General features: G+C 45.0%; 3 non-coding genes across 3 annotated transcripts; all 3 read right to left on the minus strand.

The window, feature by feature from the left end:
• Window positions 1-13,036: 13,036 nt before the first annotated feature.
• trnap-ugg (transfer RNA proline (anticodon UGG)) lies at window positions 13,037-13,109 on the minus strand. The gene has a single exon. It is a non-coding gene; the product is annotated as a tRNA-Pro (tRNA).
• A 3,117-nt stretch (window positions 13,110-16,226) lies between these two features.
• Window positions 16,227-16,298, minus strand: trnap-ugg (transfer RNA proline (anticodon UGG)). Its single transcript has one exon. It is a non-coding gene; the product is annotated as a tRNA-Pro (tRNA).
• A 293-nt stretch (window positions 16,299-16,591) lies between these two features.
• trnap-ugg (transfer RNA proline (anticodon UGG)) lies at window positions 16,592-16,663 on the minus strand. Its single transcript has one exon. It is a non-coding gene; the product is annotated as a tRNA-Pro (tRNA).
• Between the last annotated feature and the right edge of the window lie 191 nt (window positions 16,664-16,854).

Consider the following 16,854-nt stretch of genomic DNA (forward strand, 5'->3'; position numbering starts at 1 on the left):
ACTGTTCTTCCAGAAGTCTATTATGAGTTATTTGTTTTTTGAGGAGTTCAGGACGAGATTGCTCTCTGAACATCATGTTGTCAGTACTTGGACTTCATCCCTGTAGGCTGTCTCGTCTCCTCCTGAGATAATTCCAACCACAGTCGTGTCGTCTGCAGACGACTGAATGAATGGGGATGCAGTCATGAGTGTAGAGGGCGTAGAGGATGGGGCTCAACACACAGGAGAGGTGGGGGCCTAGTCTAACAGTCTGGGTGTGGTTGGTCTGAAAGTCCTTGATCCAGTAGCAGGTGGGTTGGGAAATACCTGGGTCAGTAAGTTTAGTAACCAGTCTGACCGTGTTAAAGGCAGAGCTAATGTCTCTGAAAAGCATCCTCACATACTGTAGCTCCCCTGGTGTTCAAGGTGGGTCAGTGCAGCGTGAAGAGCTGTGGCGATGGCATCCTCAGTCGACCTATTTGCTCTGTAGGTAAACTGGTGTGGGTCGAAGGAGGGTGGGAGGCTGGCTTTGATGTGCTGCGGGACCAGCCTCTCGAAGCACTTCATGATGACCGGTACGAGTGCTATCAGACGGTAGTCATTGAGGCCGCTGATGATGCCTCTCTTCAGGTTGGCTCTAGCAGCACGGTTTGGAGCTCTGACGCTGGACATGTAGGTGGCATTACGGTCCTTGAGGAGAGTTTTGACCTCCTTTGTTATCCAGGGCTTCTGATTCGGTGTAATGCACTGCAGGCACGGTGCCAGGATTTCAGTTTTGGATGGCCCAAAGTCATTTTGGCTGGGCCTTTTAATTACAGACGTAAATACTGTTTTGGCTTCCTTTGACGGTTCCCAACTGGTAGTTTCACTAAAAAATAATATTATATATATAAATTATTTAGAAAAATAAAATAAAATTGAATGACGAGGTAACTATTTACCCGTGATATTTTGTATTTATTACAAGCGGTATATTGCTCAAATCGTGTGAAAATGAAACAATTATAGTGCTAACTTATGCTTCCTCGCGTCCTATCCTGAGTGAAGACAGATCACAGATTAAAAGTTTCATAGTTTAGTTGTCTTCTGATTCACCATCTAGTTAAAATCTGTGTTAACTGAAGGTGTGAACAACAGACGGATCATGTAGATGGTATAGTGTTCCAGCAGCAGAAGGACCTGCAGGATCTCTGCTTCACACACCGACCTGACAACAACTGCAACCGGCTGTTAACAACTTTCTCCATTTATTAGAATGTTTCCTTTTCATGATCTGTTATTTCTCCCTTTAACTTGTATTAAGGATACAGATAAAGTCAGAGAGAGAAGGAGAGTCTGTCTGTCAGCAACAAACACCTGTTACATCATTTATCCTCATTTCCATTCAGTCACATGTGAGGTTGATAATCCTGATATGAGTTACATCATTTACATTTTCCCCCCAAACATTTAGCTTAATAAATTGTTTCCAGTGTTCAGAAGACACAATCATATTCTGGGTTATTAAATAATGAATTCACAATTAGAATATCAATAACTACAGACGCCAATAATGAGTAAACAATTTAAAGGCATTGAGCCAGTAGAGATGGTTCCTGGTCCTCTAAGCAGGACTCAGTCCACAGTAGAAATACAGACTGCAGCTGTTATTCATGTGCAGTTGTTTGTTAAACAGGTAACAGACTACAGAGAGGAAACACTGCTGCTCTACCACTGAGAATAACTGAGTGTCTTTATTAGTATTATTACAGTTCAGACATAAACTCCATCTAAAGTCTCTACAGCTGTTAAAGCCGACTGATAGCTGATCCAGCTGTGTTCAGCTGATCCAGCTGTGATCAGCTGATCCAACCGTGATCAGCTAATCCAGCTGTGATCAGCTGCTGCCGTCATCAGAAACGGACGTCACTTCACAAGACGCTTCAGAGGAAAGGACGTTTCATGTCTCTAAAAATATATTTCCTCATTTCCTCTCTACTCGCATTTCTTCCTCGCCTCCTCCGCTCACATCTCAGGTGGAAGGGACTAAGAAGCGAGGAGAGGAGTCGAGGAAAGGAAACGAGGAGCCATGTTAGCACAATGAAAGTATCCAAAGTATCTGTAGCGTGTCTGCTGACGCCGTGGGTTCTCTCAGCACAAACACAGACGGGACAAATTGCTGCAAACATTTAGCTGCTTTAGTTTAGGACTGATCACACACTTCTTTAACAAACATTTACAACTAGCACGATGCGCCTCAGGCTGCCCAGTCCCCCGGCACATGAAGTTCAGCTGCTTCTGCAACTTAAAAGTTCATACACAACTCTTTTTCCGCTCTCTAGTCCACGGCACCGCCAGCCTACGTGGCCCGCTCCTTTCTGTGTGTGTGTCAGTCATCGGAGGTCCAGCACACAACTGAACTTAAAGGGAGAGTGTGATTAGACAATGAGCACCAGCTGTGTCAATCATCTCACCTGGCTCCGCTCTCATGAGCCGTCCCCAAAACCTATTGAAGGAGGCTGGGTCACGCTCCATCACGCCTCGTATCTTTGGGGTACAACTAGGGATGCACCGATACCGATACCAGTATCGGGTATCGGGTCCGATACTGTGCTCATGTACTCGTACTCGCAAAACAGCTCTGATACAACGGCACCGATACTACTTTATGGTGGTGCGCCCGACACCACTGGGCCGGGATCCCACCTCAGCCGGCGCGCGCCGGCCCTCACTTTCATTGCGCCACAGGGTTTTGCTTGCACCCTCTGACTCGCGCGTGCGTTAGACTCCTTGGTCCATGTTTCAAGACGGGTCGGGTGGGTTTCCGACATCGCCGCAGACCCCTGGCGCCTTTTACTTGGGCCGAGCCCCGATCTGGCAGCACGACGCGGTTGGGGCGCATCGGGGACAGTCTGCTCCGGTCGACAGTTGCACCGGGAGCAGGGGACCGTCCCCGGCGGAGAGAGAGGGCGCAGCGAGCCCTTTGTCCATGGTGCGGCAAGGTCCGAGCAGGGAGCGCTGTAAAGCTGCGGATGCGAGCCACCTTCGCCCCGAGCCTTTCCAAGGCGACCTAGAGCCGATCGCGGCGCACCGCTTCGTGTGCGTGACTCCCCAGCCTGCCTCGTGCCGCTCACACCCTCTAGCTGGCTGTTAACGAGGGTCTTTTGGCACAGAGAAGTACTCGTATTGGTACTCGTACTCGGTCTGAACAAAAGTGGTATCGGTGCATCCCTAGGTACAACACATGCGCAGTAAAATCTAGTCCGCACACGCCGAAATTGAAATTGAGGTGGTCGCAACGCAGGACCGCAGCTTCAGTTAAACTGTGCACGTGTTATACCCCGTACCCCAAGACCCGTGTCCGCCCATGACCCAGCCTCCTTCAATAGGCCTTGGCCTTCCCCACACCTCTCTCTCTCTCATGCAGCTGAAATACCAGCTATGCTCACCTCCACGGTATCCTATACCATGTCTATTTGTTGCTGTGGATTGTGTAGAACAATACATACATTTGATTCTATTGAAGGAAATACCATCTTGCTTGGATGGTCTGTCTGGATTATTATGTGTGTAAATTGATTGCAGGGAGAGACAGAGAGGTCGACTGCTGGGTGAGCTGGATTGACTTTTAACAAGAGAGCAAAGAGACATAAACTTGTCTCAATAGAAACGGTCTCTGCTTTCAAGGCCAGAATTAGACGTTCAAGTCAGGCAGGAATATTCAGCTCTACCTCCCATGTACTCAGGTTTTTTAGTCTCAATGCATTAGCAGCTAAATAATACAGTGACTGCATCTCCATTCTAAACCGTTGATACAGGCATTCTACATTGCTGGAAAATTGTATATATAAATGTTAATTTTAATAATTGTAAATAAAAGTTCAGAAATACATGTACTCCCAGCCATTTAGGGTGGGCCAGTTATACAAGTGGGCGGGCCTAGGCCTGTTAGGCCCACCCACAACGCCGCACCTGATGCCCTGGCTGAGGTTGTGGTAATTTTCCATTTCCCTCCTTTCTCCATAAAGCCAAGTTCACACTAACAACTTTCAAAGTGGTCGAATCTCAGTACTGGTCACACTACACAACCTGCTGTCTTATAATCGGGGGTTTTATAGTCATTGTGATTTTCACACTTCATGACTGACCAGTGTCAGGGGCTCACACACTACAAGATCTTTCACCGAGAGGAATCCCCGATGAGGTCTCCAAACTACGTTTTGTCACAAAAACACACACAAGAACTGCACGGTAAATGACGTGTTACCATACCAGAGAACTACAGGGTAAATGACGTGATACCATACCAGAGAACTACAGGGTAAATGACGTGATACCATACCAGAGAACTACAAGGTAAATGACGTGATACCATACCAGAGAACTACACGGTAAATGACGTGATACCATACCAGAGAACTACACGGTAAATTACGTGATATAAGCGAGACACATTGCCGACGTTGCTGTTTGCAAATGTGTTCACAAAATAGCCTGTTTCCACCAGTTTCCATTCCACTCTTTTTTACTATTTATTCCTCCAGGTGCAACAACAACTCTGCTCCGTGTTGCAAATGCAACACATCCAGTAAGTTCCTGTTGTTACAGCCGACCCCTCCTCCACCAGGTTTACCCTCAACCCATGTCGTGGCCGGAGTCCCCGACAGGTTCAAATATTTAGCACACTAGATATCTGGATTGTGTCTGTGAGGCACTGGCGAGCCTCTTGGCTCGCGTCTTTGAGCAATTCACACATGACACTTGAGCGGCGATGTGTGAGTGGCGAGCTAACGCGGAAAATCAGCGCTAAAGTCATGTAGAGTGAACTAGGCATTACCTGACTACCACACCTGCTTCCACTTACCTCATGTCCTCTGCAATTACCTGGTCTACCAAGGCCACCTCCTCACCTGCATCTCAGTGTCTCATCAGTGTCTCACTACATACACCAGTCCACTTGTCTCGTTCCTTTGTCAGATCATCATCATTGCTATGCAGTTCCTTCTTACCTGTTACCTGTCCGTTACCTGTCTGTCCCGTGTCCGTTACCTGTCCGTTACCTGTCTGTTTCCTGTCTGTTTCCTGTCTGTTTCCTGTCTGTCCCGTGTACGTTACCTGTCCGTTACCTGTCTGTTTCCTGTCTGTTTCCTGTCTGTTTCCTGCCTGTTACCTGTCTGTTACCTGTCTGTTTCCTGTCTGTTACCTGTCTGTTACCTGTCTGTTTCCTGTCTGTTACATGTCTGTTACCTGTCTGTTACCTGTCCGTCCCCTGTCCGTTACCTGTCTGTTTCCTGTCTGTTTCCTGTCTGTTACCTGTCTGTTACATGTCTGTTACCTGTCTGTTACCTGTCCGTTACCTGTCCGTTACCTGTCTGTTACATGTCTGTTACCTGTCTGTTACCTGTCCGTTACCTGTCCGTCCCCTGTCCATCACCTGTCTGTTTCCTGTCTGTTTCCTGTCTGTTACCTGTCTGTTACATGTCTGTTACCTGTCTGTTACCTGTCCGTTACCTGTCCGTTACCTGTCTGTTACCTGTCCGTTACCTGGCTGTCCCCTGTCCGTTACCTGTCTGTTTCCTGTCTGTTTCCTGTCTGTTACCTGTCTGTTACATGTCTGTTACCTGTCCGTTACCTGTCCGTCCCCTGTCCGTTACCTGTCTGTTACCTGTCTGTTTCCTGTCTGTTACCTGTCTGTTACCTGTCTGTTACCTGTCTGTTACATGTCTGTTACTTGTCTGTTACCTGTCTGTTACCTGTCTGTTACATCTCTTACATGTCTGTTACTTGTCTGTTACCTGTCTGTTACCTGTCAGTTGCCTCTCTGTTACATGTCTGTTACATGTCTGTTACCTGTCTGTTACCTGTCAGTTGCCTGTCAGTTACCTGTCTGTTACCTGTCTGTTACATGTCTGTTACCTGTCTGTTACCTGTCTGTTGCCTGTCTGTTACATGTATGTTACCTGTCTGTTGCCTGTCTGTTGCCTGTCTGTTACATGTCTGTTACCTGTCTGTTACCTGGCCGTTACCTGTCTGTTGCCTGTCTGTTGCCTGTCTGTTACCTGTCTGTTACCTGTCTGCCAGACTCCCTGCCATTTGGACTCTCTAGCTCTGTAAACTTTTTGAAAATAAATCACTGAATTCATCTTGCTGTGTCTTTATCTGTCTGCATTTGAGTCCAGTCCCTGTTACCCTGCATTGCCAAACATGACATAAGTACATGTTGCTGATAATACTTCAGTGTTAATACAGGAAGTGGTGTTCATTGAAAAGCACAAGTGTGAAATTGGGTGTTGGTGGTGGCTGTATAGCATATCCTGCTTTGGACTGTATGAATATTCACTCATTTATTAATGATGACCGCAGTGGTTCTCCAGAACTGCCATTTTTCCTGAACCTTAACTATAGCATAGTTGCCATGTGCAGACTTGTGAGAATCTTATCTTTTAAAAAAAACTAAAAAACATTAGTGAACATGATCCTTGATTTTGAAGTCATTGAATATTCTTGTGGTGTTATAGAGTTGTCTGTTTCCATGTTGACCTTGTGTTTGGGTTGTATGAAAATGTTCCAATATGTTGTTATCAGATGAGTTGCTTATTGAACTAACAGAATACCTCAGTGTTTTTGTCTAAAAGTGGTGGCTTCACTGTTACCGTAATCCAGGGTGAGGCCTGTGCCATCGAGTGGGAGAGCTAATGCAGCATGGCTCACACACACACACACACAGATCTTAACTTTAATCGTCAAGTGGAGGGCTCTGCCTATCTGCAGGAGGAGAGGCCTCCTCTCTCCACCAAACGGGCCTTCCTTTTTTTTAAAGACATTTGGCCAATTGTGGGATCTTTCTCTCCTGAGTGTCCCCACCAGGCACAACCAGGAACACAAACAACTGGACAGACACGGTTTAAACACCATCAAGAAGACCTGCCAGGAGACCACCCCTCAAACAATTCAGCCACCACGGGCCCTTGGAACCTCCATCTACACTGTTTAAGGTAAGAGCCCGACACTAGACGATTAATATGATTTATTCCAGGGTGAGGCCTGTGCCGTCAAGTGGGAGAGGTAACGCAGCACGGCTCAAACACACACACCAACTTCAAACCACAACCACTCATGTCCTTGCACACACAGCTAAGAACACACCATAACCACACACACAACCACAGCCATGGACACACAATACACCCAGACACTCAACCACCCACCAGACCCAGAAACCAGGAGCATCAGCAAACAGTACTTCAAATGAATACAAGCCATCCATCACAACAACACAGTAGATCAGGCCATCATCACAACCACATTCCCACCTGGCATGCTAAGACAGGTCAATAGACTCACCAATTTCATCAAATCATCCACACCTACAGACAGCACACGCAGCAAAATACAGGCAAACACAACACATTGGATGCAAACCAACATGACCGTACTTCAGGAACATTACCACTCAACCATACTCACCCTCAGCAACACCACCCGCAACCCTCTGGCCCTCCAAATTGCAGTCAATTGGGCCAGAAAGCGATATGGACAAGACCGGACACCATACACACAATAGAACACACACTGAACGTACATAAATAACAGAACACAACCAGCCACCCTACTGCTGTTCCACCTTCACACCAGACCAGACTCAGGTTGGACAGCTCTCTGCCCCCCATCCCAGAACTATCAGATGAGGAAGAGTTTCCACCACTGCTGGCTCCACACAAATCCTCCCTATCCTTAGGCCCACGCACCTCCCTCCCCAAGCACATCACCAGATACAACTCACAAAAGATCAACCGTCCACCTCTGCTCCCCACTCCACTACTAGCCCGAGACCTCCCTCCCCCTACACCCAGCCAGCCTCCCCAGCTCCCTCCAGCCCCCACTACCACAGCAGAGAGCTCCCTGCCAGCCCCCCACTCCGCCAACCCACACCCCGGAACCTCCGCAGCCACGGAGCGCTCCCCCCAAACACATTTCAGCCCCCCACCAAATCCAGGGAACCCAAACAGGTCCCTGTGATACCAGCAACATCCACCCCACTCACCCAAAGGGTCAAGAAGGTCTCCTGGGGGCCCAAACCAGCCACCCAGCTGTCACCCATCTTACCCATCCCATTACTCATTTGATAAACATCTGGTTTTGGTGCATTCATCCTTTGTAGGCTAAAGGTGTGCCCTGACACATTGTCAGATTTTGTTCTATACAAATACTATGGATAAAATAATGAATTCTATGATGCAGCTTTAACTATGTCTATCTATGAATATGTATTCAGCACTGTCGTCCAGGAGATGAGGACGTCTGAAATGGCCACCTGTGTGTGTGTGTGTGTGTGTGTGTGTGTGTGTGTGTGTGTGTGTGTGTGTGTGGATGTGTGTGCATGCGTGCCTGCGTGCATGTGTGTTTTGAAAAACAAGACCTAATTTGTGACAAAGAGAAGCTAATCCAACAATGTGGCTCACTTGTCTGTTAGGACATTAACTAAATTCTTTGTAGGCATCTTGGAATGTAAAGGTGTCTTTGTCAAGACAGCAGCTTTGTTCTTATTCAGCATTCGGTGGAGAAACAACTGTGTTGTGTTGAACATGTTGGCAACCATATGGTGTCTGTTTAGGATGCTTTGTAAGTCTGGAAGAACAATTAGAGGAAAGCCTGGAGCCTGCTTTAGAAAGTGCAGCTGAGAGACGTATGAACTATGTAAATAGTTGTATTTACAATAAGCAGTAGCTGAAGCACAGTCAGGGATTAGAGATATTGTTGTACAACCAAAGAGATTCAGGTTTTAGTCCTGCAACAGACACCACCTGCTGCATGTGTGAATGTGGTCCGAGCATTAGCATTCTTCTCTGATTTGCTCAACAGTTTTGCAGAGAAGAGCGTGTAATTATTGAAGGTGAGTAAGTAAGTAAAGCTGTATTTATACAGTACCTTTTAAAACACACCATTACAAAGTGCTTCACACACAGATAACATTGAACAATGACAGAAAGCAAATAATAATGAATAATGACAATATGAAACACAGAAACAATGAGAGACTGACCAAACTGAAACACATCCTGTATGTGGATGAGGCCTAGAGATGGGTTATTAGAAGCATCTTAAAGCCGTCCAGAGATTCAGCAGCTCTAAGAGATCGGGGGGGGGATTCCAGAGACAGAAAAGGAGATGGATAAAAGGCTGAGATTTGAGGATGGGAGTGGTTGAGAGGTAGAATATAGAACAAGAAGATCAGAAATGTAACTGGGGCCGAGGTCATTCAGTGCCTTATATATAATTAGTGAGATCTTATAGTTTACTTTGAATTTTAAGTATTTTAAAGGGACTGTTTGTAAGAATCAGAAATGTCTTGTTAACAGCGACACCTGTGGCCGTTAAGTCAACGAAAATCAGCGTCCTGTTGCTCGCGCTTGTGCTCGCTCTACATAGACATGAACGAGCATCGCTCAAAACAGTGAGGCGACACACGTCAGCTAAAAGCACAATATCACTCTATATTTCAGCTGCTTGGCAGTAATGTTAGCTGACCAGACAAAGGTTTCTCCATGAATCAGTGCTGAGTTTTGGTCGGAGACGATAACGTTTCTCTCTGCGGAGCCCCGTCACTTCACAAGACACGGGAAACCTCTGTTGGTCTGGAGGAGCTGCAGCAGTTATTTCTGCACAAACGTCCACTAGATATTCTCAGAGCTAAACTAACTCTTCTGCAGTGTGTAGTGTGAGCGCATGCACGTGAGAGTGGAGCAAAAGAGCAAGAACGAGTGTGGTGTGTGAGTGAAGGCAGGCAGAGGAGCAGAGTACAGCAGAGACTCCGGTCCTGGAGACCAAAGCTACGGTCTCCCCTGCGTCCTCTGACCGCGGCCAACACTGTTTAACAGACGGGCTTCACTAGATACAACCAAGAGGTTTTGGTGCTTCCGTGTAGTTTGTGTTGGAGTCTGAGTCTGAACAGCGTAGCCACACGCGAGCGGGCATGGGACACTGACCTGCAATGATTTATACGTATAAGAAGTAACAAACAGTCCCTTTAAGTTGTGGTTATGTTGCTCTATTTTCACTTGCTACAACAGCTCCTGACTACAGACACTTTATTTTGTATACTTTACAGTAAAAACTCAGAATAATTGTTAATTATATTTCAAATTTCACCAATGATAATGAAACTTGAATTGTTTCTAACAGGATAACCGGCAAACTGGGGCTGATTTCAGCCTCTAGTCTACGCATCAGTTAAGGAGACATTATTGGTCTCTGTGCAAAAAAAAGGTGAGTGATTGCTGCATGAGCCATCAGACAGAAGATATTTTCAAAGTTCTGTAGAACTACATACTTAACATAATATGTTGATCATCATTCTTTTGTCATATCTTCGACAACTGACCCTTCCACCGATGTATGAACGGCATTACATGTAGGGACTAGTGAGGGGATTTGAGTAATTGGGGCACTTCAGCCGTCCCTCATTTCACTTACCGTTTAATAATCTGGTAAATGTTTCTGACAGGCGATTGATTTAACAGTTTCAATGTCCCCATCATCTATCATGCTGCACGTGTGAAGCATAATCTGTCAGAAAGGCTGTTGCGTTAAATACAATGTGAGGAAATTCTCTGATATCTTCAAATTAATGATGAATGGTTAAATTATGATTGTTAGACTAACCCCGGCATATTGAGCTCCTAAATGAAATATGTTGCTGCTTTAGGCTCCAAACGAGGAAAATAAAATGGAAAATAAAACACAACCTGAATACTAATAATAATACTAATAATAATATTAAAATCAGTACCCATATCTGCAAACATGCCCATATTCATCAGTAAATACTACAACAGCATCAAAAGGTCTCCATTCTCTTCTACTCTGTCCGTTTCTTTTGTACATCAGTGGTGGAGATTTTAATTTTTAAGACGAATCCTAAAAAGTATTTGGCTTCAAGTGCACTTTACCAACCGGTGCCTATAGGTCTCTGATAGGGATGTCACGAGAACCGATACTTCGGTACCAAGTCGATGCCAAAAAACATTTTCTACAGTACCGACGGTACCGTACGATGCCTGTAATGGTCGTTGGTAGTGATGTAACAGTGAGGAAAATGTTCCCACCGGTTAATAAACTTGTGACAACACCGGTGTTACCGATTACACCGTACATTTTACAAGAAAAGATGACAGTCAACATGTGCAGAGCGCTGACTCTGATCTTTACCGTCGGGTGGCGGTGTGTCTGGCCTCTCCGGTAGCGCTTTTGCTGCGGGGCTCCGCTGCGATGGTCTACCTGGCGCCGCTGCTCCATGCACACCGGCTGTGACGGCTCCATCTGCCTGGCGGCTATTACCTCATTAATGTTATGGTTCCCTTATAGCATTGGGATTAAACGTGAACCAGATGCGTTCACGGTCAGTATGTAGCGTCCGTCGTCTGATATGCCAAAATGGCCAAAATGGGTAAATTCTGTTTATTTATTACTTAAAGGCTACATGCCTCAATAAAAGAGTGCGTGTTGAATTACATGGGATTTATTGATGTTGTTGTTGTTGTTGTTTTTACCGTGGTATCGAATTGGTACCGAGAATCGTGGAAATTCACTGGTATTGGTATTGACTACTAGATTTCTGGTATCTTGACATCCCTAGTCTCTGAGGCTATAACTAAACAGAACAGAACCTACGGTTCCTGACAGACACAGGCTCACCACCAGGCTTGATTGTACCAAAATAAGCATTTTCAGCACAGAACGTCTTCCCCAGGGTGTAACCTAACTGTAGGTCTTTTCTGTGTTATATATATATTATATATATTGCCCCAGAAATCACCCTCTTGGTGGGAGTTAACAAACTCAGCAGTCGTATGACCTCAAATCAAATGACCAACCACTGATGTCAACGTTTAACTTCACACACTTAAGTCATTAAATCACACATCATCTGTAAAACACTTTTAAGATTACTTCATAAAATAAATAGGATGCATGTTTTTTTTCTTCTTTTTTTTTATAAAAGTGAGACTTATCTGCTGTTGTGTTTATTTATACAGTACATCCATCAGTTCAGTTAAGTAGTGAAATGTCAATCAACGCGTCCCCCAGTCAATCTTTCAGACAGCCAATCAGGCAGCCAGCTGCTGCTTCAGACAGACAGAAACCAGGTCAATCTAAAACTCAGTCAAGCCTGTCAGTCAGGAGGGAAGCCATTTAACCTGGCACATCTCTGCACTCTTTCAACAGCTTAGATACAATTCAGCATGTCATCATTTCATACTAATTGAGATGAAGCTGAACAGAAAATGGAAATTTATTATGAAAAAAAAAACGGTATTTATTTGTCCCAGTAGGAAGGCCTATATTCATGTTCTGTAGTGTAGTCTGCAATTTCTTCAGTGCATGCATTCAGTCATCGGGCCAGATTATTTAACCTGTCATCCATTCAAGCACTCAGCCAATCAGTGGGCTTGTGAATCAGCCAGCCATCTTTTGACAGTCGTCCATAAATACAGTAAATATAAATCATTAATATAGTCATTAGCTGGAATTAGGAGGCTAAAATACACGTTTATCACCAGGAAAGTCTATTTTCATTCACTATTTATGTATGTATATCTATATATATATAGATATATATATATATATATTCAATCCTTTTATCAATTAACATGAAATATGTCAGTCAAGTAGACAACCCTGACTGACATTGCCAGCAAGGCATACAGACAAAAGCCGGATTTGAAATGTTAAGAAAAAAAGAGCTAAATTGCTCATGCATTTTTTATGTTCTTTTATGTTGCCAAATTGCAAAAGCTATAAAGTTTTTACAAGCTTCATGCTCCAGATTCCTTGCTAACTTATCTCTGTATAGATAAGACCAATTGTTTGACTTCAACATAATTTCCATTATTTGGCATGTGTCTTTGATAGGCATGGCTTGGCAAAAAGTGCAGGAATGTCCTGCACAAAAGACTTAGGTGACCCAATTTTTGCAACAACGTACACAATGTGAAAGGTAAGGCACTGCATTGTCCAAATTGGACATTTCTGTTTCAGTCACGAAAGCAGGCTGTCTCTTTCATCGGACTGAAGTTCTTGAGCTCGTCCGGAATTTGAACCCGGGACCTCTCGCACCCAAAGCGAGAATCATACCCCTAGACCAACGAGCCATGCAAAAGATTTATTGTTTGATATCCGCCTGATCAAATCCTACTTATGTCTGCGAATTCAATACAATTTCCATTATTTGGCATGTGTATTCGATAGGCATGGCTTGGCAAAACGTACAGGATTGTCCTGCACCAAAGACAAACGTGACTAAATTTTTGCAAGAACGCACACAATGTTAAAGGCAAGGCACTTCATTGTCAAATCTGTAAGACACACAATGCTTTTTCAGTCACTAGAGCAAGCTGTCTCTACCACAGAACTGAGGCTCTTGGGCTCGTCCGGGATTTGAACCCCGGACCTCTCGCACCCGAAGCTAGAATCATACCCCTAGACCAACGAGCCATGCAAAACACTGAGTGTTCGATGTCCGCTCGACCAAATCCTGCTTAGGTGTGCGACTTACATACAATTTCCATTATTTGGCATGTGTCTTCGATAGGCATGGCTTGGCAAAAAGTGAAGGAATCTCCTCCACCAAAGACAAACGTGACCCAATTTTTGCAACAACGTACACTATGTGAAAGGTAAGGCACTGCATTGTCCAAATTGGACATTTCTTTTTCAGTCACGAAAGCAGGCTGTCTCTTCCATCGGACTGAAGCTCTTGGGCTCGTCCGGGATTTGAACACGAGAACTCTGGCACCCTAAGCGAGAATCATACCTCTAGAACAACGAGCCATGCAAAAGACCAATTGTTTGATGTCCGCCCGACCAAATCCATATGTCTGCGAATTCAATACAATTTCCTTTATTTGGCATCATATGGTATAAAAATGAGTGGGGGAGCTGGACCAAGTAAGAAGCCAAAAACCTACCACTTCCATACGGAATGGGAGGAGGACTTTTATTTCACAATGTCATATTCGAAGTGCGTTTGCCTCATCTGCCAGTCTACCATTGCTATTCCGAAGAAGGGAAAGGTGGAGCGGCATTTTCGGACTGTTCACAAAAACTACAACACTGACTTCCCTCCGAAAAGCGAGCTGAGAAAGAGAAAGGTGAAGGAATTAAAATCCCAGTTGTCCGGACAGCAGTCATTTTTCTCACAGCTGACCACAAAAGCGAAGGCAGCCACCGAAGCATCATTCCGGGTGAGTTACTTCATCGTTAAGCACAAGAAGTCCTTCCAAGACGGAGAGATGGTAAAAGAGGCATTCGTTGCAGCAGCTGACTCGTTGTTCCGAGACTTTAAAAACAAACCAGAAATAGTATCTTCAATCAAAGCTCTCCAGCTATCAAGAAGTACAGTTACACGGCGCAGTGAAGCCATGGCCGAGGATTTGACCCAGCAACTTTGGAAGGATATCGCGGACTGCGAGTGTTTCTCACTGCAATTGGACGAGTCTACAGACGTGAGTGACACAGCCCAGTTGTGCATTTTTATTCGGAAGGTGTTTCCCGATATGACTGCAAAAGAGGAGCTGTTAACAGTACTGCCCATGAAAGAACACACGCGAGGAGAGGACATTTTTCAGTCTTTCAAAAACTTTATCGAGAAAACCCAGCTCCCAGTGTGGAAATTGGTGTCCATCACCACGGACGGAGCGCCCGCGATGGTTGGCCGCTCAAATGGATTTATTGCCAAGTGCAGGGAGGACAATGCTTTCCCAGACTTCCTCAATTACCACTGCATAATACACCAACAAGCGTTATGCGCAAAAATGCTCAACATGAAAGAGATAATGGATGTGGCAACGAAGATCGCCTGTTCTATTCGTGCCAGATCTCTTCAAAGACGGCTATTCCGTGCGCATCTGGAGAAGGCTGACTGCGACCACTCTGAGTTGTTGCTACACACTGACGTGAGATGGCTTTGTCGAGGGAAATTCCTGCAAAGATTTCGAGAGCTCTGTCCGGAGATTAAGGAGTTTTTCCGTGTAGCTAAACATGCAGAATACAACCAACTAAATGACGATCAGTGGCTGCTAGACTTAGCATTTTTAACCGATCTGACCAACATGTTAAATGACCTTAATGTAGAGCTGCAAGGAAAAGACAAAATCGTAATCAATATGATCAGCTCAGTTAATGCTTTCAAACGGAAAATGCAACACAAAGATGCAGGGCCATGATTTGGCAAACTTCCAGAACCTCGCGTCAGAGCTGGAGACGCAAGGCAAGGCGTGTGTGCAACTTGACAGTGCACGCTACACAGAGCAGATTTAGAACTGTCTGTCAGAGTTTGACAGACGCTTTCAAGGCTTTGTTTTACTGGAGCCAGTCGCTACATTCATGTGCTAACCTTTTCGGGAAGATGCTGAGGCTGATTCACTCGCATCAAAAATTGCAACACTGTTTCACCTGAAATCATCTGGAGTGGAGGATGAGATTTTGACACTACAAGCTGACATTCAGCTTAAGTCCAGGGCTCATGGACAGTTCTGGAACTTACTCACAGAGGAAAAGTACCCCAACATGAGGAAATGTGCTACCTCCTTGACTGCATTATTTGGCTCCACTTATTTATGCGAGTCAGCCTTTTCCCACATGAAGATTATTAACTCCAAATACCGTTCCACCTTGACTGATGATCATTTGGAAGTGTGCTTGAGGCTGGCTATCAGCAGCTACTGTCCGGACTATGCATCCCTGGCTGATTCCATTCAGTGGAAGTCATCAGAGTAAGGTAATGACAAAAAATTTACAGAGTTATATTGTACAATATGGGTTCATGCAGTTATGCAAGGTACACCAACATATATTGTACATATAAAGAATACTCAATATATTTATAAATAAATATATGTTTTGCATTTTTATAGTAGGTAGATCATTTTGACTTGGTCATTTTATAAGTAGCTCGCATGCTGAAAAAGTGTGTGCACCCCTGCCCTAGACCAACGAGCCATGCCAAAGAGCAATTGTTTGATTTTCGCCTGACCAAATCCTGCTTATGTCTGCGAATTCAACACATTACCATTATTTGGCATCTGTCTTCGATAAGCAAGGCTTGGCAAAAAGTGCAGGATTGATTGTACTGCACCAAAGACGAATGTGACTCAATTTTTGCAAGAACGCACACAATGTTAAAGGCAAGGCATTGTCCAAATTGCAAGGCGCACATTTCTTTTTCTGTCACTAAAGTCAGCTGTCACTACCACCAGCCTGAAGCTCTTGGGCTCGTCCGGGATTTGAACCCGGGACCTCTCGCACCCAAAGCGAGAATCATACCCCTAGAACAACGAGCCAGACGAAAGACTAATCATCTGATATCCACCCGACCAAATCCTGCTTATGTCTGCGAATTCAATACAATTTCCTTTATTTTGCATCTGTCTTCATTAGGCAAGGCTTGGCAAAAAGTGCAGGATCGCCCAGCACCAAAGACGAACGCGACTCACTTTTTGCACGAACGCTACTCACTTTTTGCACGAACGCACACATTGGTAATCGCAAGGCACTGCATTGTCCAAATTGCAAGACACACATTTGTTTTTCAGTCACTAGAGCAATCTGTCTCTACCACAGTACTGAAGCTCTTGGGCTCGTCCGGGATTTGAACCCGGGACCTCTCGCACCCAAAGCTAGAATCATACCCCTAGACCAACGAGCCATGCAAAATACTGAGTGTTCGACGTCCACTCGACCAAATCCTCCTTAGGTGTGCGACTTCAATACAATTTCCATTATTTGGTATGTGTCTTCGATAGGCATGGCTTGGCAAAAAGTGAAGGAATCTCCTCCACCAAAGACGAACGTGACCCAATTTTTGCAACAACGTACACTGTGAAAGGTAAGGCACTG

This window comes from Sebastes fasciatus, chromosome 10, assembly GCF_043250625.1.
Source record: "Sebastes fasciatus isolate fSebFas1 chromosome 10, fSebFas1.pri, whole genome shotgun sequence".
Lineage (NCBI taxonomy): Eukaryota > Metazoa > Chordata > Actinopteri > Perciformes > Sebastidae > Sebastes > Sebastes fasciatus.